Below are 27,280 nucleotides of genomic sequence, written 5' to 3'. Positions count from 1 at the left end.
AAAAATCAAAGCTGTTCCTCAACTCCAAGGATACCAGTGATCCATGTTTGCTCTTACAAATGGAGTTCATCCTCACAAATTAATGTTCGAAATTTCTTGCCAAGAGCCAAATTAAGTAACACACACACACACACACACACACACACATATATATATATGTTATTTATATACACACACATACACACACATACATGCGTGTGTATATATATATATATATATATATATATACACACACATAAAGAGTTTTAAAAGCTTTCAATATTAGTAATTAATTATTACATGAATCCAGTGCCAAAAAAGACTTGATTATATATCATGAAACTTGAGAGTTAGTGTGACCATTTAACCTAATGAAAATAATCACATCAAACACTAATATTAACCTGAGTTTGTTAGTTATTTGCATTACCCATCTGAATGTCTTATGTAAATAAATTATATATGGGAAGAGAGTTGTTTTGGCAGAAAAACTTAAAGTGAAAGGCCACCACTAGGTATAAATTTTTTAATGATCGAGGTAGTTAAGAAAAATAATATCCCCGTTCTGAAGGGATAACCTGAGAATACTGAGAAATACCTTTTACGCCATTGATTTCTTCTCTCTATAAAATGATGTGATAATGCCCTTTACTGAGTAGATTTATGTTATGATAATGTCATTATTTTTATCATGAAAGTAATTATTCAAAGCTAGTCTTTCAGTCATAATTAGTTTTGTACAATGGTGACTCATATGTCTCACCATTAAATAAGGAAACGTACTTTTAGACATTTTAAGATAACGAAAGCTAAAGATTTGAAAATTTACCTTTTAGTTATATCTCTCTTTACTTATGTATATTGAGTTAAATATTAGAAGTATGATATATTAACTATTTTGTCCATTTTACAAAAAGAGTGTGACAAGAGACAGTGCTGACGATCTCAGTGCTGTTTATCCTGTTTTAGTTTCACCAATTTGAAGCTGCATCTCTTCTTCTAAATTGCCAGCATTGTGACTCAGAGTCACACAGACTGGCCTGAAAACCAGGTCACACATTCTGTACCTCCAACATAAATGAGCCCTGTGCATTGTTGTTTTTTGTGCTAAGAAATGAAAGTATACCAGAAGTTCTCAAAGAAAAAAGAGCACCGATTTCCACACTAGTGGAAACGGTCACAAATGTAAGGGATTTCTCATGAATCAGGGAAGAACAGGTCACAATTTCTCACAGCCTCTCTTAAAAGGTAGGACACGTTTTACTGGCTTCTACGCCGTGAAAGGTAAGGGAGAGAAGGAAGACATGTAATCAAGGAGCTCATGACTGTCTGCCATTTAGTGGCATCTTCAATCTACAGGACAAGGAAATGCTGGAGTCCCTTGAGTCAGACTCGAGGGTACAGGCTATCTGTATCTAGTTGTTAAGAAACATCAATGGGCAAACTGGGACCTCGATGGAAGACCCTTAAACCAAAGCAAATGACCAGCATTTCTTTCTTTGCCAAACAATTCTACTTAATTAGATGGATGTGAGTAAAACCCCAGCTATTGGATATCTGCCCTATAACAAGTGACTCAAATGGTGATGAATAACATAGAAGTATTAATAATGCCTGTCTGTCTCACTGGGTCCACTGGATTTTGACTGGCATGGAACTTATATAAATGTTCAATAAATGTTAGCTTTTATGTTAACACAGAGATACTATTTCCTCTGAAAAACAAGACATTCACATAAATCATTTTGGTTGAAATTTCTTTTTTATTTTTTTAAGAGAGATTTTCGGTATAGGGCACATGCACTCACCAGAGAGACAGAGAGAGACAGAGAGACAGAAAGTGAAAAATCACCCCTCAGGGATTTGGTAATACCGGAATTGTGCAATTACTTTTCTTAGTAGGAATTATATTTAAAGTTTACTTATTTATTTCTCAGCAAAAGAGAGAGAGAGAGACAGAGATGGAGAGATAGTTCCTCCAGCAGGTACTGATACCACATGATCTACGTCTCCACCTTTAGCCAGTCTCACATCATGGGAATGTGTGTGCCTTGAATTCTCAGGGATGTCTCCAGATGCAAACCTTGTACCTTCCAATATAGGTTAGCCTTGTACAAAGTAGTATTTTTCTGATGCACCACGTTCTGCCTTCCAATTCTTCTTTTTTATTATTTTATTTAACTTTATTTATTTTAATTTGACTGGAGAGAGAGAGAGAAAGAGAGAGAGAGACAGCTGCCAGGTCCAGGACTTGAACTGTGGTCAGCCATGGGGGAGTCCAGCAGCCTTATCCACCATGCCACTTCCCTGCCCCTGCCTTCCAATTCTTAATGTCCATTTTCTTAAAGTTTATTTATTTATTTCATGTGAGAGAGGGACAGACTGAAAGGCAGATATACTGGTATACAGAGGCTGATGCTACAGTCTACCTCCAGCTTAGCCAGCCCTGGATTAAGGGCAAGCATGTGGCCAGTATACTCAGGGAACTCTCTGAACTTGAACCAGAAACCTTCCCATGTATGATTACCTCACAGAGCATCAAGTTTCACTGTCGCACTAATGTCTGGCTCAAAAAAAAACCAAAAACAAACAAACAAACAAACAAACAAAACTTTTCTTTTTCCTTCTTTTCTTTTCTTCTTTCTTCTTCTTTTTCTTTTTCTTTCTTTTCCTCTTTCTTTCTTTTTTCCTCTTTACTTCTTTTTTTCTTTTTCTCTTTTTCTTTCTTCTTTCTCCTCTTTTTCTCTTTCTCTCTCCCTTTCTTTTTTCAGTTTTTTTTTTTTTTTTTTTTTTTTTTTTTTTTTTTGCTATAGGGCACATGTGCTCATCAGAGAGAGAGAGAGGTAAGAAACTGCCCCCAGAAGGGATGGCCATGCCACAATCCCTTCTCCTCCACTCTCCTCTTGGGATTTTGGGCACATACACGTACATGCCCAGTGTGAGTTTCAAGCCAGTGGGTCTGGGACTCAAGCTGGAGTCCAGTCATGTAACTATTATGCCATCTGCTGATCCCAGCACCCATCATGTTTTTTCAAGCTGCTCTGTTGCTCTGTTTGGGAACAAACTGCAAAGTATGCCATGTGGGATCCAGCTACTTTTTCTAGAGAGGTATTTTTGCTATAAGGCACGTGTGCTCACCAGAGACAGAGAGAAAAGAAGTGAGAAATAACCCCCCATGGAGGATGGCCATGCCACAATCCCTTCTCTTCCAGTCTCCTCTTAGGATTTTGGACACGCTTGCATATGTGTCTAGCATGAATTTCAAGCCTTTGGGTCCAGGACTCGAACTGCGCTTGGCTTATGTGGGAGTCCAGGAACATAATCAGTATGCTATCTTCTGGTGCTGGGATCCAACTGCTTTAACCATCTTGCCACCATCTGGCCCCCAGGAAAATTTCTAACGAATGAGGACAACACGGTTGGCAAACTGACTTGTGTTGTTCTCTTGAAGAAATCTATTGGTAAAATTAGGATTTTTATGACTATTTGCTTTAATTTATTTTGAAGAATGTAGTGTCACCATACCTATACGAACATTTGGAATAAAGATAAACTTTACATGTAGAAATTATTAAAATAGGAAAATAGTAAGTTGACATCTACAGATCGTTTCATGGTTATAGACTAAGATTTTTCTTACTTTCAAAAGCTCATTAATGGTATCTATTGTTCATTGACTCAGTCCATTTCACTCCACTTTGGAATCATGGCCTATGATGCAATCATTGCCTCATAATCCAGCAAAACTGTGTTTGCTCAGTCATGAAATAGGAAACCTTCTTGTGGAAGAGTGTAAGGAATCTTAGAGGTAATGTAGCTCTGTCCAACTTGCAGTCTACCCACTGTAATGAAGTCAAAAGATGTGCTTAAAAATCACACAGAGCATTAGTGGAGTAAGACTAAAACTAAAGCTCAAGTTTCTTGGCCATTAGTTCAGTGACTATCTACCACAGACATCCTATTGCTTGTTTAGGGTGTCTAGGTTAAAGGACCGTATTATAACAACCTTTACCTGGAAGTGCAGTTCTCCACGGTCGTCAATGAATTTAACTGCTGAGAACATGACTCTCATGTTTTGAATCATTGTAGAGTAGAGGGACAGTTACTTGGCCAGTATGTGTGGAGGTAATGTGTTGCTCACATGCCCTTTTAACTTATTCCTTCCTCATCCACAAGTCATTCAAGGACCTCTTTTTCTACTGTCATAGACTACTCCTTTTCTTTCTGCCATATATTATGTTTTCAATCTGACTTCCTCTCCCATTTTCACACTTTCTCTTCTCTCCATTTACTGCTTTTTCTTTGGCTCATGGAGATGTATGATTTGGATGACACTGAAATAGGTAGTGGAGAGATATTGGGAAAGGTAAAGAGAAAAATTCTCTAACATGTCGTCTATAAAAAAATACCCATCAGGGAGCACTAACGGGTCCAGTTGCCCCATGTAGAATAAATTACCTCATGTCTTCTCTTTGACAGCCTCCCAGTAAAATTATTCCTAGTCCCTTACAGCACTCCTCCCCTTCTCTCTACCTCCCACTACACTTCCTGTAGGTACTCCTACTCTAGGTCACTGGAACATGTATGAAGCCATGTGGAACAAGACCTGGTTTCATATTGTGAAATACATGTGCTCCAAATATCCCAACATGGACTGAAAGGTCTACTTTTATCTGAAACATTGCAATATGTAGGAACCTTATGCAATAAGTAGGTTCCTACTGAGGGTCCTAGCTCGGCTGTGACACCAGAAATGAAAAGAAATTATCTCCCCTTGAGGTGCATTTATCCAAGATGCCTGCTATCAGAAAATGTAAAGGATTGTTTTGATTCTTTGGACATAGATAAATGTATGTCATTTTGAAAAAGTAGTATATCATCTTGAATCATGTTCAAGGGAAAATTAATTTTTTCATAATCTTTGAAATGCTGGTCTTAATACCACCTAGTAACATTTCAAGGTTACTGCAGCTTTAAAATATTTCCGTGGGTATACCTGTGGACCTTACCTATGTAATACATTATTTACTTGGGAAAAATTCATTCTGAGCTCCAATAAATCAATTTACAAATTTGCAAAACTGTTAAATAAGTTATCTACCTATAAGGTATTATATCTTTTCTATTTAAATGACTTGAAATGACTGAAAAAGGTGATTTGCAAAAAAGTTTTTTTTTAATTATAATTAAAAACTTGTCATAGTGAGAAACAGTGATAAAAAGGGACTTCAAAAAGTTCATAAGAATTGGAATAAAAGTAATAGTTCATTTTCACACAAATATTTTAAAATGCATACATATTTTTTATATTTCTCATTTTCCATGAATTTTTAAAAGACTCCTTATATCAGATCAATTCATAAGAAATCTTATCTTTCATACAAAATCTATGGTTGCTATACAAGTATTTTCCATACTTTTAGAGTTGTATTATTTTCACCCAAAAGTCATCATTCTCTTTTTCAAATAGTGCCTTAAAATTTTAATTAAAAAAAGCACACTTGATTTTAATTATTTCCATTTCATTTACTTATCATTTATTATTTCCAGAGAGTGCAAATATTTTGTACATGTGTGGGAGAGAGGAAGCACCCCCAAATGGGATATGGTCACATCAAAATCCTTTCTCTGGGGTCGGCAGGTGGTGTGGTGGTTAAAGACGCTGGATGCCACATGGCCAAACGTGGTTTGAGTCCTGGACCTGGTGGCTTTCTCTCTCTCTCTCTCTCTCTCTCTCTCTCTGTGTGTGTGTGTGTGTGTGTGTGTGTGTGTGTGTGTGTGTGTCTCTCTCTCCCTGGTCAATATAAAATAAATAAATAAATAAATAAAAATCCTTTCTCTATTTTTCCATCCTGTCAGAGCTTTGGACATGCATATATGCCCATTGTGTTTTTCAGGCTGTCAGGGCTGAGATTTGAATATCAGCCAGCCATGTAGGATTTAGCTTCATATGCCCTTAACTACTGCACTATAGAGCCAGCTCTAATGGCTTCTGATTTGAAAAAAGTTCTCTGACAAAACTGGAAATATTTTATATTATTGTAAGTCTATGGTTAAGAATAGCTTATGTAAAGGAAGATGAAGGGAAACATCTCATTTTTTCTTCCATTGGCCTAAGCAGTATGGAATCACCTCTCAGCCACTGGTGTCTTCAAACAGTATGACAAGGTTCTTGGGCACAACTCTCCTAACCTAGAAAAACTGCAGAGGTGATATGAGGGTAAGCCAGAGTGACATGACATTGTTGAAAAAAATGATCTTTACCTGCTCCTCCTGCCTGTGAAAGAACTGCCAACAATATTTTAAGTGCCAAAACCATCTCATAAATTCCCAGCAGTGAATCAGTAAGGCAGAAAAATGGTAGCATTTGATATAGTTGCATTATTACATGAAAATTGAAGTAATTAACTAACAGAACTATTTTTCTAAGGTTTAGACTCCCAGCTCACTTTCTATAATTTTCTTTTTGTAGAGAGGTATACAGACTTAATTATATATTAGTAATTATTTTGCAATAACAGAGACTTAATCTGTTATTTAAGCATGGCATTAGAAACAATTTGATTTCAGATGACAGGAAGAGGCGGTGCTTGCATCCCTGACTGCAGTGCAAGTGATAACCCAGTGCAAGTGATAAGTTATGGTTCTCATAACTTATATCACAATAAATTTTCTTTGTAGTTATACTTTTCTTTCACATTTACATCCTGAAGCTCTCTGTTAGATTGTACCTCATATAATTATTTTTAAAATTTAATTTATTATTCTCATAATCTTATTTACATTACATTGAATGACATATATATTTACAGTATATTACATTTCTTTTTCCAGAAGGAATACCATGCATATCAGTCAAGACAAAAACATTACTATCCACATCATCATCGTCAAATAGCTTTTCATCATTTTTTCCCAGATTATTATTATTATTTTTATTCTCATTTTTAAAAAATATTCAATCACTATATATCATTTTGCTTGTAAAAAGAATTTACCCAACATGAAATACTTCTCAGATCAGTCCAGTTGAGGCTACTACACATGTTAACATCAACAGATAATAAACCATTTCTGTATCCCACTAATGTCATGCTTCTCTATTTATTCTCTTGCTATCCTTCTTATACTCTTTCGTTCTCCCACCCTGTTCCACACTATCTTCATCATCCCTATTTTCACTGCTTTTATGCCCTCCAATATTTCGATCTCTAACATAAAGTGTGGATAGTCAGTACATATTAAATGGATACATACAATATCTTTCTTTCATAGCCTGGCTTGCTTCACTCAGCAATAGATCCTCCATATCTGACCATTTTATATCAAAAGCCAGGGTCTTGTTTTTTATGAACCTCATACAATTATGTGGTCAGTTTAAATCTAATAAGAGATTTGACATCATTACATCCATTTATCTTGTGAAAAATATGATCCTTAAAGTGATAACAAATTACTTCATCAAAATCTGTCAAAATAGAGATTTTAATTTTTTTAAGAATTATTTATTTATTTTTAAATTTATTCATTCATTTATTTTAATTTGACCAGAGAGAAAGAGAGAGAGAAAGTGAGAAAGCAAGTCACCAGGTCTGAGACTAGAACCGTGGTCGACCACGTGGGAGTATTTAGTGCCTTAACCACCACACCACCTGCTGGCCCCAGAAGATTTTAAATTTAGGAGGGATGTTTAAGAGAGAGTGTGTATATGTGTGTGTCTTTCTGTTTGTGTATACCTAATTAAGTTGCCTTATTTAGTCACCTGGCCAACCAATGTCTACTGAGCATCTTCTATCTGTCAGGCATTTCACCAGGGACGGACTACTCTGTCCTCAAGAAGTTCTCAGAGTTAACTGAGGAAATAGAAGGGAACAAATAGTTCTGATAAAATAATAAATTATATAATAAAAATATATATAAAATTCTATGAATGCATAAGAGGAATAGTTAATTATGTCTGAGTAAGACATCACAGAGGAGATATTTAAGAGATGAGAGTTTAACAAATGAGTAAGCATTTGAAAAACAGGACAGAGATAGGCATGCTGAAATTTCAAGGCATGGGAAGAATCTAGTGCGATCAGAGAAGAGGAAAAAAATCTCTGTGGCTTGGGTTTTGGGTGAACGTAGTGGGCAAGAGCCTTTCTAATCTGTGGCAGAGTGGCATTATCTCCTAAGAAATCACTCGCCGAGGCAACAGATGGTGTAGTAGTTAAGGTGCTGGACTCCCACATGATTGACTGTGGTTTGAGTCCCAGATCCTGTAACTTGAAACTCATGCTGGGTACATGTGCATGCATGCCCAAAGTCCTGAGAGGGGAATGGAGTAAAAAGAATTGTGTCATACTCATCTGCCCTGAGGCAGGTGTGTGTGTGTGTGATTTCTCATTTTCTGTCTGTCTTTCTCTGTCTCTCCAGTCAGCTCACATGCCCTAATGCAAGAAATCTCTAAAAAAAAACAGAGAGAAAGAAATCACTCATCATTCATTCACTAAATTTTCATTGAGTGCCACACTTCTGGAATTCTTAAAGTCTTGTCTTTTTTAACAAAAGTAGACTACTTTTCTATCTACTAATGATTTCCATTCAGATGAGGAGACAATATGTAGTGTGTCAGTTGACCAGCCTGGATATGGGGATGGGCAAAATGGGATAGAAGAATACAAACTACCAGCAAAGGCATTGCTGCTGGTATTAATGCATTATAGGAAGTACAGCCGAACTCACCTTGCAGACCTAGGGCTCTCACTGCATCACTGTACACTATAGTCATTCATATTCATCATGTTCTTCTGACTCATCGAGAAATATTACATCATAGAATTTTTCAATTGGAGTAGGACTCAGAGGACATCCTGTCCCCTCCATCCCAAATCGTGGCTGAAAACTAGGATATAGTTTGTTCTTTTTTGCTGAAAGAGTGAAGTGAATTTCAGTATTTGTAAGAAAGTTATCTCATTTTAGACAACTCTGAAGGTGGTAAAAAAATCTCCATATGTTACACTGAAATCTGCCTTCCTGTTAATTTCCTCCCACGGGGAGTTCCTGAGAAAATGGAATAAAACTATCATCTACTCTTCAAACCTTGAAATACTATTTGATATTGGATAAAGGAATAGGAAATGTGTCTGAAAGCACATTCAGCCCTTTACAATATTTGATGTACAAGGAATACTCTTTACTATCAATTGTTCCTGCATATATGCCAGTCTACTGACTTGTCAGGATCCACAGTGATGGTTTCCTGGCATGTTTGTGAATATATTTTGTGAATAATTTGCAGACTGATACACAGTCATTATCAGGCCTATATAAGGTTCATCTTGTAGAATTCACAAACATAACCAAAATAATTTATTTTTTTGCAAAGCTCTTTCTAGGATAGAAGTGGAGCTCACCTAGAACTAGAATGTAATTTTTTTTTTTTTTGGAGAGGTTTTTGCTATAGGGCGTGTGCACTTGCCAGACAGACAGAGAGAGACAGAGAGACAGAAAGTGAGAAATCACCCCCCCAGGGGGGATGGCCATGCCGCAATCCCTTCTCCTCCATTCTCCTCTCAGGATCTTGGGCATGCACGTACACACATCCAGCGTGAGTTTTAAGCCACCGGGTTCAGGACTCAAACTGTGGTCAACTACATGGGAGTCCAGCAACATAGCCATTACTCTAACTACTGGTTCCTAGAATGTAATTTTGTAATGAGAGAGAGAATAAAACTACCCTTGAGTTCTATCTTCAGTAAAAGATCTGGGGTGGATTATGCAAATTAGTTCTTCTCCAAGCTCAAATATTTCTTAACTTTTCCTGTTCCTGTTCATAACCAGGTTAATGATTGTATTATTTTGATTTATTTATATCATGGAGCTTCTGACTCAGTGTTTGACGTGGTTGTATTTCACTATTTGAAAACCCCATCACTGTTCCTTTCGGCATCCTATTCTCTCCTTCATGAGTCTCAAGGCCTTTTTGCTGTCTTCTGATTGCTCAGAACGTGTCTTACTTTGTACTATAACTACTTAGTGTCCCAGACTGGCTCCTCAGTCAGTCAGTTAGCTAACCCTTCAGTCTACATAATGTGTCAGGCACTGTTCTAGAATCCAAGAGTAGACAAGAAAATTTAAGCAACTGGCAGCATGATCAAATATGGCAACAGACACAACCTGCATTGAGATGAAAGTATTTCAAAACCCAGACTCTAAGCTAGAAGATGAGTAAGGAGGCTGTGGCAGTGACCCATAGAGAAATGGTGACTTGGGTTGAGTTTATGGTAGTAGGGATAGAAAGAAATTATTGGATTAAAGATGCATGTAAAAGATGTGGTCAAGAGGGCCTCATGCTTGGTTTCATGGTGAGAATGGTGCAGAACATATTGAAGGTGACTACCTGGTTTCTGACTTGGGCAAATAGGTGCACAGTGGAATTAATATTGGGATGATAGAAAGAAAAGAAATGGTGAGAACTTAGGGGAATGTTAGGAATTGAAGTTTGCAATTGTTAAATGTGAAGTGACTTTGAGATGTTTAAGAAAAAATACTCACTTGGCAGTTAGATATAAGGGGTAAAGTTTAAGAGCAATTTAGACTTGAGATGAAAATTTCATAGCCATAACTAGCACTGAATCTTTGGAACTGAATGAGATCATAAAGGATGCTATGGAGTGAGAAGAGTCAAGAGTGAAACAAGAGTGGCTAAACAATAATAAGAGGATCCACAAAGGAGATTGAGATTGAATATCTAATGATACTGAAGAAAAATCAGATGAGTGATGTCATGGCAAGCAAAGACAGAATAGTTCAAGGAGGAAATATTCCACATAGCCTAAACTTACAAAAGAAGGTAAATAAATACAAACAGAAAAGCATCATTTGATTAGTTTATGAACTGCTGGGAATGGACTCCAGATTGAAAGGGAGATGAATATAATGATAGAACAGGTCCTGTAAAGAAATACGCAATTGAAAGAGAGTTTCATGCTTCTGTAACATACTACCTGAGACAAGACAATTTGTAAATAAGAGATTTTATTTCTCAAAGTTCTGAAAGCTAGGAAGTCCAACTCCAAGATGTTGGCAAATTTAATGTCTTATAAAGACCCAGTCTCTACTTCCGAGATGGCACATACAACACCACATACTCTGGATAAAAGGAAAACTATGTCTTACACGGCAAAAGAGCAAAAATAGAGACCTCACTCCCAAAAGTCCTTCTGCAAAGGCATCAAAGGCTTTGCTCTCTTGACATACTTGCCTTTTTAAAAATTCGCCTTTTAATACTGTCACAGTGGCAATTAATTAATTAAGCTTCAACATAAATTTGGGATAAGGCAAATATTCAAACCATAGCATAGAGCTTTTAAAACACTTTTTGTTTGTTTGTTTTAATGGGAGGAACTATTTGAGAAAATTTAATGTTGCTGGGAAATAGGTAGTAGAAAAATACATTAAAAATACAAGGAAGAGAGGCCAAGCAATATAAATGGATATCAGAGCAGTAGAAGGAGTAGTATTTAGAGAACTAGTTAGAGTATTGAAAAGTGCAAAGAACTTTTTATCCATTTTATACATCAAAGCAGCTTTATTCTGTAGTCTAAACCTTGAAGACATTGATTTCTGACAGTCTATGAATAACATAAACAGTAGTTTTCATTCCGTTGTATTATGAGGAAATTTGGTCATAAAAATAACAAGATATTTATTCAGGACCAATACTGGAAAAGGGATAAATAATATCTGTGAATTTTTGTCTTGAGCACTATTGGCCCCACTTTCTCCATCAGTGGAATGCCAATAATATCTGCAGCCAGTAAACCAAGCCAGTAAACAACACAGGGTTTAGTAAAACAAAACAGAACAGGTGGCATTTTGAGGAGCATGCAATTTCTGAAGGTAAATGTTGTCTGAGGGCTTCTTAAGCTTATCCAAGTAGTGTGTTGGCCTAAATAAGTGGAATTTGTAAATGGGGAAGCAAATATTACAACAATATGTCTATTTTTCAAATGAATGTATAGTTTTAAGGAAACAAACTTTACAGTGACAAAAATGTAGAAGAATAACTGTAGACTTTTAAAAAAAAAAAAAAAGAATGGCTATAAAACTATAGTTCCAAAGAAAATATAGTCATGAAATAAGAACAGGCAGTGTAAACAACAGAGGCTCAGAGCAGCAGAGTTTATCATGAGCAGTCTTAAAAATATAAAACAGTGACAATAATAGTAATAATAATAACAACTAACGTTTATTTTATTCTTTCCCTGTGTCAGGCACTACTGTGATAAATACATATTAATTAACTTAATTCTCTGACCAACCTCAGGGACTAGGTGTAATGATTTCTGTTAAGGTTTTATACATTAAACCCACTTCATGCCATAAGAGGTATCATGATCAGTGGAGAATAGAAAAGGGAGGCTGAATAGTCTAGCCTGCTATAGCTACAACAGCTCATGATAGTTTGATTCTATTAAACATCTAGTTCAACTAACTTTTATTGTTCTAGCAAAGAGTGCTAATTGTCTTCTTGGTAACAGAACCAATCACCTGTGCTCTCATACTGCATTATAGTGGAACACATGGCTATCTCCCAAGAGCACATTTCCCAGCCTCCCTTGCAGTTAGGGTAGCCATGTTCAATGTAGACAGATATGAACGGAAAGTATTGTGTGATATTCAAGGTCATAACTTTAAAATAAAAATGCATCCCTTCCCTTTCCTCACCTCTACATTCTCTTTCTAGTCCCCTTGCTTGAGGCTGGAGGATACACACAATTGTAAGGCATCTCCAACCAGGAGGAAAAGAGCAACCCCTTAAAGATAATAAATAGAATGTCATCATGGAGGGAATCCAAGTCCCTCAGTGGCCTCCTGGAGAAGGTGAGCTATATTGTACCATTAAATGAAAGTCATGGTGTTCTAGTCTCTACAATAAGTTTAACTAGTACAAATATTCAATAGTCAACCTTCTAATAATTAACTGGCTTCCAACATTGTTATTCCAATAGAGAGAAATTACCATTTGAAGAATGAAGTCCCTGTAACAGGTTTTCATTATTAATAAATTTACATCCTGATTATAATTTGATTCCCCATGTAATTGTGCTTCTGCAAATATAAGTATTTCAAGTACAGAATAAACTTGGGTATTGTCAGTCTGCCTCTGAGTACTGATTCAAGAGGTAGGTACATGTAAGAAGTAGAAACAAAATTTAGTTTCTCGTCCTGTGATACTGAGGGCCCGACTGAACTATAGTAAAAAAAAGAAAATAAAATCACTAAATGATCTTTTAAGAAACGGATAACTCACCTCTCTTTGAGGGATCAGTTCAATTTTCCCAAGGATTACACATCACTGAATAGCCTATAATGACAGCTATTATTGTAACTTACCAATTTTCTATGATTAAAAATAAACACAGACAAGGGGCCAGCAGGTGGTGTAGTGGTTAAGGTGCTGAACTCCCACATGACCAACCATAGTTAGAGTCCCAGACCCAGTGGCTTGAAAATCACATAGGCACCTAGGTGTCCATGCCTAAAACCTCAAGAGAAGACTGGAAGACTAGAGAATAAGGAATTACAGCGTGGCCATCCACCCTGCAGGATGATTTCTCACTTTCCCTGTTTCTGTCTCTCTCCAGCAAGCGCGTGCACCCTACAGAAAAAACCATAACAAGAAGAAGAAGACATAATAAAAGAGATAATATTGTGCTATTAAGAACTCCATTGTAAATTATTATTTGACAACAAAAGAATAGTTGAATTTGCCCTGATTCTCTGAACTATATATTATTTTCAGCATTCCAAATTTTGCAAGGTGTTTTATCCCTTAGCTTCTTTTTTCCTTCAACTTCTGTTTTGACTTAAGTACTTCTCCATTGAATAGACTACATGTGAAAGGGAGATATTATTTACATTAATTTTTAGTTATAATAAGGTAATGTGCTTTATTTAGCAATAAAAACTGCACAGCAACTGGCAGTATAAATTTATTTCAAGTAGTCTTGGTGAACAATTGAATACAGCCTCCACAATAAAACTTGAACAGACCTCATATGGCTGCTTTGGGCCTTACTGAAAATTTTGATGTTCTGAATTACTCATCCCAGGGACCAGCAGATGGTGTAATGGTTACATCACTGGACTCCCACATAGTCAACTCTGATTCGAGTCCAGTACCTGGCTTAAACTCATGCCAGGCACGTGTGTGTGTGTGTGTGTGTGTGTGTGTGTGTGTGCGCATGTGTGTGTATGCCCAAAATCTTGAGAGGAGAATGGAGGTAAAGGGATTGCAGCATGGCCATTCCTCCTGGAAGGTTATTTCTCCCTCTCTGTCTCTCTCTGTTTTTCTGGAGAGTGCATGCTCCCTATAGCAAAAACCTCTCTTAAAAAAGAAAAATTACTCTTCTCAGGATTCAGATGCTGTGGGACTTCAATTTTACTTTGCAGTGAAACAAAATAGAAAAGATGTTTTGGAGTGTGATGTTTTTAACTATGTAAGGGGCCCTAACATTTGGCAAACTAAGATCCCTCCCTTTTCCTATTACACTTAAGAACAAGACTTTTGATTAAATCATTGCATTACCAAAGAATCTTCATCAATCTCTGTTCAGATGTTTCAATAGTGCAAATGGAGGCAGTATAACTTACATTAAATAATGTCACTGCATGTTTCAACAAGAACATTTGGGAAATTTTTTAGATGGTATGTAATCTATTAAGTTACGTATTTTCTTATTTGCCTCTCAACTGAGCTCTATTCATAATTTTAATGAGTCAGGAAAAGGATTTAGCAAAATAATTTTCTAATTTTCTCAAATCAAAGGAGCAGTTTTTAATATACAGTGACTCTTACCATTTGGTTAAGCAAAGCACAGATGTATTCAGTGTAGAAAAGCAACAGTTCATTCAGACATATGAAGCCCTAATCATTTTGTAGAGAATTACACCAGTATTCTGTTTAAAGCATCATGTAAGTAAAATACAGATGCTTGGAGTACATATCATTCAAAATTCTTTAGAACCAACAGCAAAACTTGACAGTTATTATTTATATTACAATAATCATAACAATAGATGTCCATAAGAGGCTTTAATATTCACACATAGTTATGAACTCTCAACCTTAGATGAATTATAGTCAGCCATTCATTACTGATTAAGACAGATTTTATAATTTTATTTGCAATACATCATTGATCAAGTTGCTAAAACCAACATGTTTCTTTTGGATAAAAATCTTTTTTAAAAAGTGCCAAAAGTTTCACTGTGAACATACGTTTTCTTCACAAGGAAGTTTCAGTTTATTAAAGACAAAAGGCTTTAAACTGACTCCCAATATCCGTGGGAATGTGGGAAGCATTTACGCCAGTGAAAAAACTGGACTACAGCAAGTTGTCCATATATTGTTTAAGGAATTTTATGGAAAACTGTCATTCAGTCCAGTTATTTTAATAATTTGAATGCTAGAAACTTTTTTTTTTGTTGTTGTTGAAGAAGACGAAAGAAGAGAAGAAGAAAAGAAGCATTTGCATTATGTTCAAGCTAATTGTGCTCAAACAATTGATAGTTATTTATCTGGTGAGTTATGCCAATAGTTTTGAAGTTAAGATCTTTAAGTACATTGGTGGAAAAAAAGTTCAAATAAGTAGAAATCTACCATCACTTGCAAGAAAAGAAGGATCATTATGAGGGAAAGGAAAAAAAAAAGGAGTTTCTTGACTAACACTCAAAATTCAGATGGCTTCAAAAATATGACCATCTACCAAAAGAGCCAAAAGGCTCACATCCTTAAAAACAAGAAAGACTGGGCTGGCCCTATAGTCCAAGTGGTTAAGGGAGTGGGATCCACATGGCTGACTGCAGTTTGAGTCCTAGCCTGAGGCACTGAAAAGCATGCCCAGACATATGTGTGTAGGTTCCCAAAATCCCAACAGGATGAAGACATGGAGGACAATGGATTGCAGCATGAACACGCCCCATTAGAGGTACTTTCTTCTTTTCTCTGTCTCTGCCTCTCTCTCTCTCTCTCTGTCTCCCTCTCTCTGTCTCCCTCTCTCTGACAAGCACATGCACCCCCAGCAATAAAATAATTCTTTTTTAAAAAAAGGACAACTGAAATTATATGCCTACTATTTGTCAGTGTGCCGAGTTACACTTTCCATAATTATTCCATTTGATCCTCAGAATCCTCAGAACAATCCTTTGACATTTGACAAATGAGGAAATGGGAATTAAGAGAGCATATACAATGCACCAGGTGGCAAAATGATAAATATAGGACTCCAAATCAAGTCTAGAAGTTTCCAAAGTCCACTTTTTCCCTAATATCTCATAAACTGAATGTCAGTATATAGTGGCTAAACAGTAGAAATGGCTCCATATAATTTTATTTAAGAAGTTAATATAGTAGAGCCCTATACAATCACTCATTTCAGCAGGCTGGAGGCTAAAAGCAATTTATCACTAAATTCACAGCTATACTCATTGAATTCTGCTTGATCTGCAATGTCTACATTTTTGTAGAGACTACTTTAATTCCAGTTTCTGAATATCTGCCTTGCTATGTCAGAACTTAGTCTTTCTTGAGGTCTCTTTTCACCCAAGTGACTTAGAAAAGAAGCCCAGCTGGGAATAAGGATGAAATAGTTATTACCACATATCTCCTGATGAACAAGTCTTAAGGGTGAAAATAAATCACTGTTGCACATATTTTGTGGAGGACAGTTTTGCAATCTTACGTAAAATGAGCTGTTTTCTAACATGTATTGAACTGTTGCTGTTATTTGGTTAACTGTATAGTGTGCATCAAGTTTGGAGTCAGAGCTGAAGCTCAGAGGCTCATCTGATATTTCTAACTCTTTAGAACCCGAACTCTGTTTTGTTTTGTTTTGTGTTGTTTCTTAACATTTTTCTCCTCCAGGGGAATGAAGTCTGAGCTAAAGCTTTTTCTTCTGAAAATATTTCCCAGACCAACTGCTTGACTGAATTTCTTTAGTTTTATCTATGATGTTTTCCTTTGAAGTTTAGTGTAAAAAAAATAATAATCAACACAAAGTATTCCAGAAGATTGCTTGAACTTTGCCTAGCTGTTATTACTCTCTTCCCAAATGTACACATGTTGTACCCACATGCTCACACTACCCTCTCCTCAATGCTACACCAGCATCCCCCTTTATTATAGGAACGGTGGGAACATTCTTCCCTTTACTACTCTATGAATCACAGTCTTGTCCTGTATAAGGTCAAGAAAGGAAGTATGAGTAATGTGTAATTTCGTTAGACCATGATTAATGTCTAATTTGTACAGTTGTAATGAAAAACCTGAATATTTACTTTAATAAGTTTTGTATCTATAATTAGAATATATTGTAATCTAGTCTTCATTGACTTGGCTGCTTGAACAGAGTAGCAGATGTCCTCCTGAGCTTTCTGTCAGAGGAATAAGATGATTTTAAGCTCAAGGAAAAAATATAATTTATTAATTCACTTCCTGAAAAGTCAGGGGCTTTACGCTTGGTTGAATTCCAGGGCTTAAACCATGTATTTTGGACTTCTTTCTCCCTCTCCCAGCTCTTAGGTTTGTTTCCCACTATGTGTGTAGACATTATGCTTTGGAGAAAACGGTTGCTGGTAGTTTCTAATTCACAAGCTTCCCTACCCTCCCTTGTGTCTAGAATGCAAGTTAAAGGGCACTTCTTTCAGCTTGTTGTTACCAGTTGGCATCCATGTACCATTTCCAAAGAACTTGATTGGTTCACTGGTTTACATACTTAGTCCTGGGCCAGGTTTTGCTTCTGGGAGAATAGATACTGTGGTAGAAAGGTCTTTATCAAATGCCCGTATCTTGGCTGAAAGGGAATGGTGAGGTACCATACCAACATGTACAATATGGTAGGGGCAGAGGGTAAGCCCTCAAAAGAAGGTACATGAGCCAATCTTAGTAAAAGACTTATCTCTGTTTATTTTTATCTTTCTAGAGGCCAAACAGTACTTGATCAATAGGGTGGCAATAAATATTTGGTGAATTGAGTTCAATTCATTTGCATTACATTTTGATCTTCATAATTATTTTTGAATCATTATACTATGGTGTAGTGATCAAAAACATTGCTCTGGAGCAAACTGTCTGGGTTTACATCTTGGCTGTCTTAGTTTCCTGCTTTATAGAATGGGGTAACAACAGTACCTGCCCTGTAGGGCTCTTTGCTAGAGGAGTCAATATAAGTAAAATGCTCATTGTAGTTTGTGGTATATAGTAAGCACTCCAAAGAATGTTAACTATGATATATGTATTCTTTCGTTGTGTAACATATGTGCATATGCACACACACACACACACACACACACACACACACACACACATATACTCACAGTTTTTTGTTTTGTTGTGTTTTAGATTTTTACCGTAAGGTATATAGGCTTGCTGGACAGATGCAGAGAGAGACAGAAAGAGAGGAAAAGTGAGAAATCATACCCCTCTCCCTCATCCGGGGGGGAATAGCCATGCCACAATTCCTTTTCCTCCATTTTCCTCTTGGAATTTTGGATATACGTGCACATGTACCCAGAGTGATTTTCAAGACTCTGAGTCCAGGACTCAAACCATGTAGTCAACAATGTGGGATCCAGCTGCCTTACCACCACACCACCTGCTGGCCTTCACGGAGTTTTTTTGTTATGTCATGTATATGTACATACAAATATATATGTGTATACTCACAAACACACACAAATTTACATATATTTTTAAGTGAGTGAAAAACTCACATATATTATTTGTAATCTTTCAAAAGTCACATTTACTTCTTAGTAGCAGACTCTTTGCTAGGCTGGATGCAAAGATGAAAAAGCTATGGCCTTTTCCCCCAAGTAGTTCATAAACATTTGCATTATGAATCTGTGTATAAATACACACACACACATGTGTACATACCTCTCTAATCAAGCTAGCAAGCTGGATAACTTTCCTAAGGATATGTTGTGTATTAAAATTACATGGTAAGGGGCCAGCAGGTGGCATGGTGGTTGGGGGCACTGGACTCCCACATGGCTAACTGAAGTTTGAGTCCCAGACCTAGTAGCTTGCTTTCTTGCTTTCCCTCTTTCTCTCTTTCTCTCTCACTCTGTCCCTCTCTAGTCGAATAATAAATAAATAAATAAATGAAGTTAAATAAAATAATTCTTTGAAAAAAAAATTCCATGGTAAAAATGTCAAGAACACTAGGTTCAAGTTCTCATTTTCCAATCCTTTCTGAAATTTTGCATTTTATTCTGACTTCAGTAACAAAATGGAAGCAGCTAAGAACTTAGAAAATACTTTCATATGGACCAAACCCAAGGATAAATACAAATGAATAATTTGTAAAGCATTCCCAGGACTTGTTAGAGAAAGCATCCGAAGCCATGCATTTAAGCTCCTTTTTTTTTTTTTTTGGAGAGGTTTTTACTATAGGGTGCATGCACTTGCCAGAAAGATAGAGAGACAGACAGACAGAAAATTAGAAATCACCTCTCCAGGAGGGATGGCTATGCTGCAATCTCTTCTCCTCCATTCTCCTCTCGGGATCTGGGGAACACATGCACACATGCCCGGCAAGAGTTTAAGCTACCGGGTCTGGAACTCGAACTGTGGTCCTGCATGGGAGTCCAGCGACAGCCATTTTGCCAACTGCTGGTCCCAATGCATTAAAACTCCTAATAGAGCTTTGCCTCCCACTCCCACCTTAGAGAGATTACCTTTTCTTAGTTAAATGGCTTGTTTTCTTATTGCCATAACCTGAAGAAAATGAAAAAGTCTAAATTAGACTAAAAGTAATTTATCCTTTCCTTTCACAGATGGGTATGAAGTAAGTATAGTTTATGATTTCATAAAGAGGTCTTCCCCATGCTTTCCACCTGGATAAGAAGCAGAGTACCTCAGTCAGGTGCTTCTGTATACCCTTCCCCAATCCCTCCTTGTCCCCCCATTATCCTGTCATTTGTAGTAAACATTCTCCTGGGTTCCTTATAATTTTGTAATTTTGTCACATGTCAACTTCGTCTGTTTGTGAACGTGGTGTAAGTTGAATACTTATGGAATGTATTCTTCTATGGCTTGCTCCTTGTCTCAGATTTTTTTTTCATTATGCAAAAGCTAGTTTTTATTTATTTTTCAGTGCTGTTTCATTATGTGAATAATTTTAATTCATTTATCAATTGAACTGTTGATGGTTGTTTCTAATTTGGGATTGTTACATAAAGTCATCCCATAGATATCCTTTAACCTATATCTTCAGTACACATTTAAAATTTTCTGTCCAGTAGATGCTATGGGTGGGATTTTGGTGTCACAGAGATTTGCGTTTTCAGTTTTATTAAGGGAGAAACCATTTTCCAGAGTGCCTCTTCAAAGTTTAACAAGAGAAAGTACACATCTTCTACAAACATTTGATTTAGTCAGACCTTTTGATTTTACTGATCTTATGGCTATAAATGCTATCTCTCTTCATTTTTAATTATATTTTATTAATAATGAGGTTGACACCTTTCAGTATGTTTGCTGACTGTTTGAATTGATTTCTCATTTTTTGAAGCACCTGGGAAGACTTTTCCCCTGTCTGATTAGGTCGTATTTTCCATTCTCACTATTTTGGAGAAGGGACAAGAGGTCAATGTTTCTAAAGAGTCTAAACACTTGTCTTTTGTTAGTTATATTATTTGAGAATATTTTCTTCCCACTCCCTGTCTTGTATTTTCACTCTCCTTACAGTGACACTCTCTCTCTTTTTATTTTTAATTTTTGCTGTGGGGTGCCTGTGTTCATTAGAGAGATGGAGAGAGAGAGAGAGAGAGAGAGAGAAATATCACCTTCCAGAGGGGATGGCCACATTCCCTTCCCTACATACATTCTTTTCTCTAGATTTTGGGCATGTGTTTGCATGTGCCCAGCATGTTTTGCAAGCTGCTAGTCAGGGACTTGAATGATGAAATCAACCACATGGGATCCAGTTGCCTTAACCCTCATGCTACCTTAAGGCCCACAATGTCTCTTGATAAGGAAAATTATTTTAAAAAGTTGGATAATCAATTTTTTATCTACAGTTTGGGCATTATGTGGATTATTGAAGTATCTTACCTCAAAATATTCAAAATTTTTCTCAAATTTTCTTGTAAAAGTTTTGTTTTTTTGCCTTTTACTTTAGATTTAAAATCTAAATTGAACTGATTTTTCTCTTTGTGTGTACAGGGCAGTAGGAAAGAGACAGGAATCCACTTTCTTCTTTCCTCACTCCTACCTGAAATGGAAAGCAAATTGTTCAAGAATAATGTATAATAAAATCTATCTTTTGCCCACTGGTCTGTAGTGGCATCTTATTCATACATCAATTGTTGATGTATGTTTGATCTATTCCTGGGCTCTGTTTTAATATCATTTTGTCCACTTCTCTACCTTAGTGCCAAATCCTTATAACATTAAATAAATAACATAGCTTTATACTAAGATTTGATATGTGGAAAAACAAGTCTTATACCTTGTTCTATTTTAAGAACATCTTGGCTTTTTTTAACCTTTGCTCATCCATGTTAATTTTGGAGTCAGTCGGCCCAGTAACTAACACATGCAAGAACATGTGCACATACAAACACAAACACACACACACATTTAATGGGATTGGCACTTTCATGATGCTGAGTTCTCCAATCCATGGACTTGGTATATCATTCCATTTATTTAGGTATTCTTTAGTCTATTTCCATAAATTTTTGTAATAGTATTCTATGTAGAGATTTATTTCTAGATGCTTAATATTTATTTATATGCTTAATATTTTAATGCTACATTCAAATTTCAGTTTCTATATGATTCTAGCGCATAAAAATACAACTGATTTTTGAATATTGACCTTGTATATAATAACTTTGGTAAAATTACTTGTTAATTTTAATAATGTCAGTTATTTTTAATGTATACAATCATATCCTTTTAAAATAATGATAATTATCCTAGTGGGTCCCCTTACTTTTTTACTTTAATCTGTAAATTCTCTTTTTTTGCCTTGAAGAAGCAAACAAAAACGTTGTGAGCTTCCACTGGAGGGATCATGTAGCAAGGGGCTGAGTGTGGCCTCTAGGAACTAAAAGAAAAAAAGAAAAAGAAAAGAAAAATATATATACAGAGAGAGAGAGTGAGAGAGAGAGAACTTCAGTTTACATGTACAAAGGAAGGAATTCTGCCAGCACTACTGGGCTTAAAAGGAGACCCCAAGACTTGGATGAGAGCATAGGCCTGGCCAGCATCTTGACATCCTGAGCAAAAGACCTTGCAAAGTTTAAGCCAGATTCCTAGCTCATAGGAACTGTGAGATATCAATTTTGTGTTATTTTAAGCTGCTCAATTCTTAGAAATTGTTTTTATGGAGTAGAAACCAATATTATTGTTGGATTTTTTTATCCCTTCTGAAAAACTCTCAGCTATTTTCCTTTCAAATATTGGTTCTTCTCTCACACTGCTCTCTTTCAGAAACTTTGATTAAACATAAATCCTTCACTCTGTTCTCCATATATTTAAATCTCTCTTATGTATATCTATTTGTCTTTCTGTAATGTATTCTGAATGATTTCTTCAGGTGCTTATAATTTAACTAATTCTCCATGTCTGTCTGTCCTTTTGTGTGTCATTCAGTCTTTAATTTTGACTATTGTATTTTTCATGTATAGATGTTCTGTTTTTCTTTTCAAAACTGCTTGTTCATTTTTAGATAGAACTATTTCTCATATTTCTTTCATATTTCAATTTTCTCCATCTCTGATATGTATGAAACATAAAGGGATCATTTTCCAGTTTAGTCATATAAAATATTTCTTATTGTCCAATGGATGTGGCATCGACTCGACCAACTCACACACACACACACATACACACTCACTCCCCATGTATATACACACTAAATTTGTTAACTATTTTCTACAATGAAAATTCATGTTACTAGAAATTTAGTTATGTTCTTGTTAGACCACAGGACAGAGGTCCCTCCCTCTGGAGAGCACTAGGGAAACGTCAAGCATACTAAAAGAAGAATCACACAGAGCCCTTTTGTGTGACTCCAGGCCATGAGAGAGGGATGTGTCAGCATCTTGTAAGGCTGCTGCTTCACACAACAAGCTATGTGACTGGGTGAGGACTCCATTCACCTTTACGTGTCCTTATTCTTTCCTTCTAGCTTTTATGGTGTATTTATCAAGTCTTTATGAGCTCATTCATGAATAAGCTTTATAGCATTGCATATAGAGAGAAATTGGAAGAAATTACTTCTAACACTAAAGGTCAATGTTTTTACAGTGAGAGAATCAACTGAAAAAATTATTTATAAAACTGTATGTGCTTAAAGGGATCCAACTGCCAAAAAAATCATGTCTAAATTTGGGGTAAAGTCACTCATTGATCTTTCATGTATCTTCCACCCCATTTTGGGGTTCTTTATGGTAGGTGGTGACTATTTCTTTCATCAGGACAAAGCTTAGCCAGTCTGATCAGAACAAGAGAGTGTGATGCAAACGTGTCTTGTTTTGGTTTTGGTTTGCTTTTTTTAAAAGAGAGATGTTTACTATAGGGCATGTGTGCTTGCTGGAGAAACAGAGATAGAGAGAGACAGAAAGTGAGAGATCACCACTCTGCCCACCACCCTCTCTGTTCCCCACCCCCCCCAGTCCCAAGGGATGGCCACGGCACAATCCCTTCTCTTCCATTCTCCTCTGGGGATTTTGGGCTTGCACGCACATGTGCCCAGAGTGAGTTTTAAGCCGCCCTGGTTCGGTAATCAAACTGTGGTCCACCAGGTGGGAGTCTCAGCCACGTAACCATTATACCATCTGCTGATCCTCAAGGTGAAATGTTTTTGAAAAAGTCCTAAGCAGAAAGTCTAGTCACCATGGCTTCACTGATTCGGAGATGTCATTGGTCTCACATCACTCCATCTTTAGTTTCTTTATCTAAAAAATGTAAGTAATTAGAATAGTCTAAATTGTATTATTCTAGATACAGCAGTAAAATCAAAGACTCTAGGGTAAAGAATATTTTAAAAAATTTTCCCCATCTCTGATTTTTTTTATTAGTCTTTGCCTTACCAACATTTTTTGATTAGTTTTTAAATCATGGGACAACAACACTCATAATTTTTGATGGAGTCTTTCCTGTTCTAGTCTGTTTTTCTACACCTGTCGACTAGAGTAATTATTTAGTACCTTTATAAGCATACCCTGTAAACCTAATATTGTTATTTGTGTTTGGTGCTGGCAGACATTTTGAGTTACATATCTAAGAACTGAGTTGCAGTTGAGGACTTCACAGCATAGACACATTGTTTCTCCCTCAAGTTTTCAAATTTATTTTAAATAACATATTTATTTTAAATAAACATATTCCCTTATTAACAATAACAAATATTCAAAGATTTCTCTGTTTTAAAATAAAACAAACCACAACAATCTTAGACCAAACTGTATTAAAAGGAGAAATTGTAAAATTACATGTTATGACCATTTTAGGCAGAGTGCCATTAAATAAATTGTCTCTTTAATTTTGCAAGTCACTTTCTTGACCTGAAAGTGTTCCTGTAATTCCAGAAGAACAACAATTTATTCCACACACACGGGAACAACAAGGCCAGCATAACTTAAAATAAGGGCAAATGTAGGTTCACCTAAGAATGAATGAATGTTGTCATGAATTTGAGCCCTAGTCCGTATTCTTCAATTTCTTACTCGTATGTATGCATGGAAAACAAAAGGATGAGTGCTTCCAAAACAACTTAAATGAAAGTAACTGAGGGCATAAGCTTGCTTAAAGGTAGTAATCCTGTCATCCAACTTTTTACATAAAGCTTATTAGAATTTTTTTTCCCTTTATCTTTGCTAGAGGGTGCATGCACTCAGAGACTGAAAGCCAGAAACACTCTCAATGGAGGATGGTCACACTGCAGTCCTTCTTCCATTTTTCTATCCCATCAGGATTCTGGGCAAGCATGCACATGCATTTAGCATGTTTCTCAAGCTGCTGGGGCTGGGGCTAGAACCATGACTGGCAATGTAGGATCTGGCTCCCTATGCACTGTACTGTGCTCAAACCCTGTGCTAGGCACAGGAATATCGTAGTTTTCTGATGACTCCTTAGTGGCCTTAAAATGTTAATGTAGTTCTAAGAATACCTGACTGTCTCTCAGGAATTGATAACTTTATTCAGTAAATCTAACATTTCTCTATAAACATATGAAGTTTGTCTTTTTATAAGCTATATGCGCAACCAAAGTATTCAATTTATCCTAAATAATTATTTATCAATTAAAAGTGTACTGAGCCAAGTCTTCATCTGAAAGTTAAATGTCAATAAGGACTTCAGTTAGTAAATATTTTTATTATAAAATTGAATTTTATCAATTTATTTTTGCATAATCTATTTATATTCAAATTCTTAAATTGAGTCTACATTTTGCAGAACCAATTACAAAAGCACAGAATTAATTCTCAATTGCTATTGCCAAATTATTAAAAAAAAAAAAAAAGGTATAGGTGGGTGCAAGTGCATGTGTGCCCAGAGTTCTGAGAAGGGAATGGAGGAGAAGAGCTTGAAGCATGACCATTGCCCTTGAAGAGTGATTTCTCACTTTCTCTCTCTCTTCTCTTTCTCTCCCTCTCTGTCTCTCTCTCCAGCAAGCACATGCACCCTATAAGAAAAACCTAAAAAAGAAGTGAAGCATAGGATTTGCTTTAAGTGTATAAAACCTATTCATTTCCATTGAACATATACAGTGAAATTACTTGGCAACCTCTCCTGGGGTTTCCTCCTTCCTTACTACTAACTATTACAGTGATATTCTTAAGCATTGTCAACATTTCATTTAGAGCTTGATTTAATGTAATCTTTAAAAGGGTAGTCAGTTTTCCAGTGCAATCCAGATGAAAATGGTAGTGTAATTATTACCAGTTTCAAATTTGTTCTGGCTTCAACTTTCTTCATCTTTGTGATGTGGTACTTTCAAATGAAATTTTAATTATGCATAAAATTAATAAAGGGTAATTTATATTACCATTGTGTGTCGACTGGTTGTCTGGTGATAAATAGAAGACTAGAAAGGTCCTGATGGATTTTTTTTATAACAGGAAAAATAATTAAATGGACATATCGTTATTATCGGGGAAGAGTTATTGCAGTATTGCCCCAGACAAAAGCCTTTTGTTCAGCTATTTGAAAATGAAAAGTGGAAAAAGTTGGGCATAGGGAATTGTATCTCTAGGTTTTATACACCAAGTACACGTCAAACAGTCTTTTGTATATGCATAGGATTTAAAATATGATGGGCAAAGAATTGTACAAGAAAAAATTAGAAGCGCACCACTTTTACCTATCAGGAGGCTGTGCTTGAACTCTGAAATGACACTAATAACACATTTAAGGGAGTTGGACTAGGTAAGAAAAAGTCCATTTCTCTAGGATTCCCAGAATGTGATGAAAAAATGGACAGTGTTCCCAGGGATTTGACTTGCTGAGGTCCAAAATAACTACAGCTGTAATAAAGTCAGCGTTTATGTTTTATTCAAATTCAAGAGGTAACATTTTTGTTTTCCTTTATTTTCTATTGTGGTTCTTCTATGTGTAGAATTAGGACTAAAAAATCACAAATGTGAAGGATAAAACACTGATTTTTTTAAGATCGTTTTGCCATATGTGCAAACATATGTATTACCCATTCTGTTTTGAACTCTTAAAAGATAATTTCAGAAACCAAACATTAACTCAGTCTTCTATCAGTTGTTTTAAATTCTGGTATCTAATTCAGGGTATTAATCATTTATCCATGCATTAAATATATATTTAGCACTTAATAAATATAAGCACCCAAAGTATGTTTATTTACTTCATTCAATTCAAAGTAAAAATGAGCCAGCTAGCTAGTCATATTTATGACAGCAAAAAACTTGAGGACATAATTGGTATTTTTTTTTATACTTGGATGACAACATGAGAGAGTTTAGAGTCGCCTCACTCCAGTTTTTGAAATATATCAAAGAATCAACACCTCAATGCACAAGTACCTTCAATATTTATAGAGAAAAAAGTATGTATTTTGGTAAAAAGCATTCTCCAACAGGTAAGAAAGAATCTGCTGAACTGGGGAGCAGAAGATGGCATAATGGTTACGTTGCTGGACTCCCACATCGTTAACTTCAGTTCAAGTCCCAGACCTGGTGGCTTAAAACTCACACTGGGGGAGTGTGTGTGTGCGCCCAAGATTCTGAGAGGAGAAGGGATTGTGGCATGGCCATCTGCCTC

General features: G+C 36.1%; 1 non-coding gene across 3 annotated transcripts in view; it reads left to right on the top strand.

The window, feature by feature from the left end:
• Positions 1–3,722: 3,722 nt before the first annotated feature.
• Positions 3,723–27,280, top strand: part of LOC102487693 (uncharacterized) — a 43,794-nt gene continuing 20,236 nt past the window's right edge. The window contains exons 1-3 of one of the 3 annotated variants that reach the window (XR_003550016.1): positions 3,723–3,787; positions 12,713–12,849; positions 13,614–13,649. This is a non-coding gene — a transcript (uncharacterized LOC102487693). Of the gene's footprint in view, positions 3,788–10,679; positions 10,817–12,712; positions 12,850–13,613; positions 13,650–27,280 lie in introns of those variants that run through there. The other 2 variants (XR_003550015.1, XR_003550017.1) reach the window with 2 other exon arrangements.

The sequence above is a fragment of the Tupaia chinensis genome, unplaced genomic scaffold (assembly GCF_000334495.1).
Source record: "Tupaia chinensis unplaced genomic scaffold, TupChi_1.0 Scaffold000350_1, whole genome shotgun sequence".
In the NCBI taxonomy this organism is placed as follows: Eukaryota; Metazoa; Chordata; class Mammalia; order Scandentia; family Tupaiidae; genus Tupaia; species Tupaia belangeri.
The sequence above is the reverse complement of the archived record's forward strand: the minus strand, read 5'-3'. Positions and strand labels throughout refer to the sequence as shown.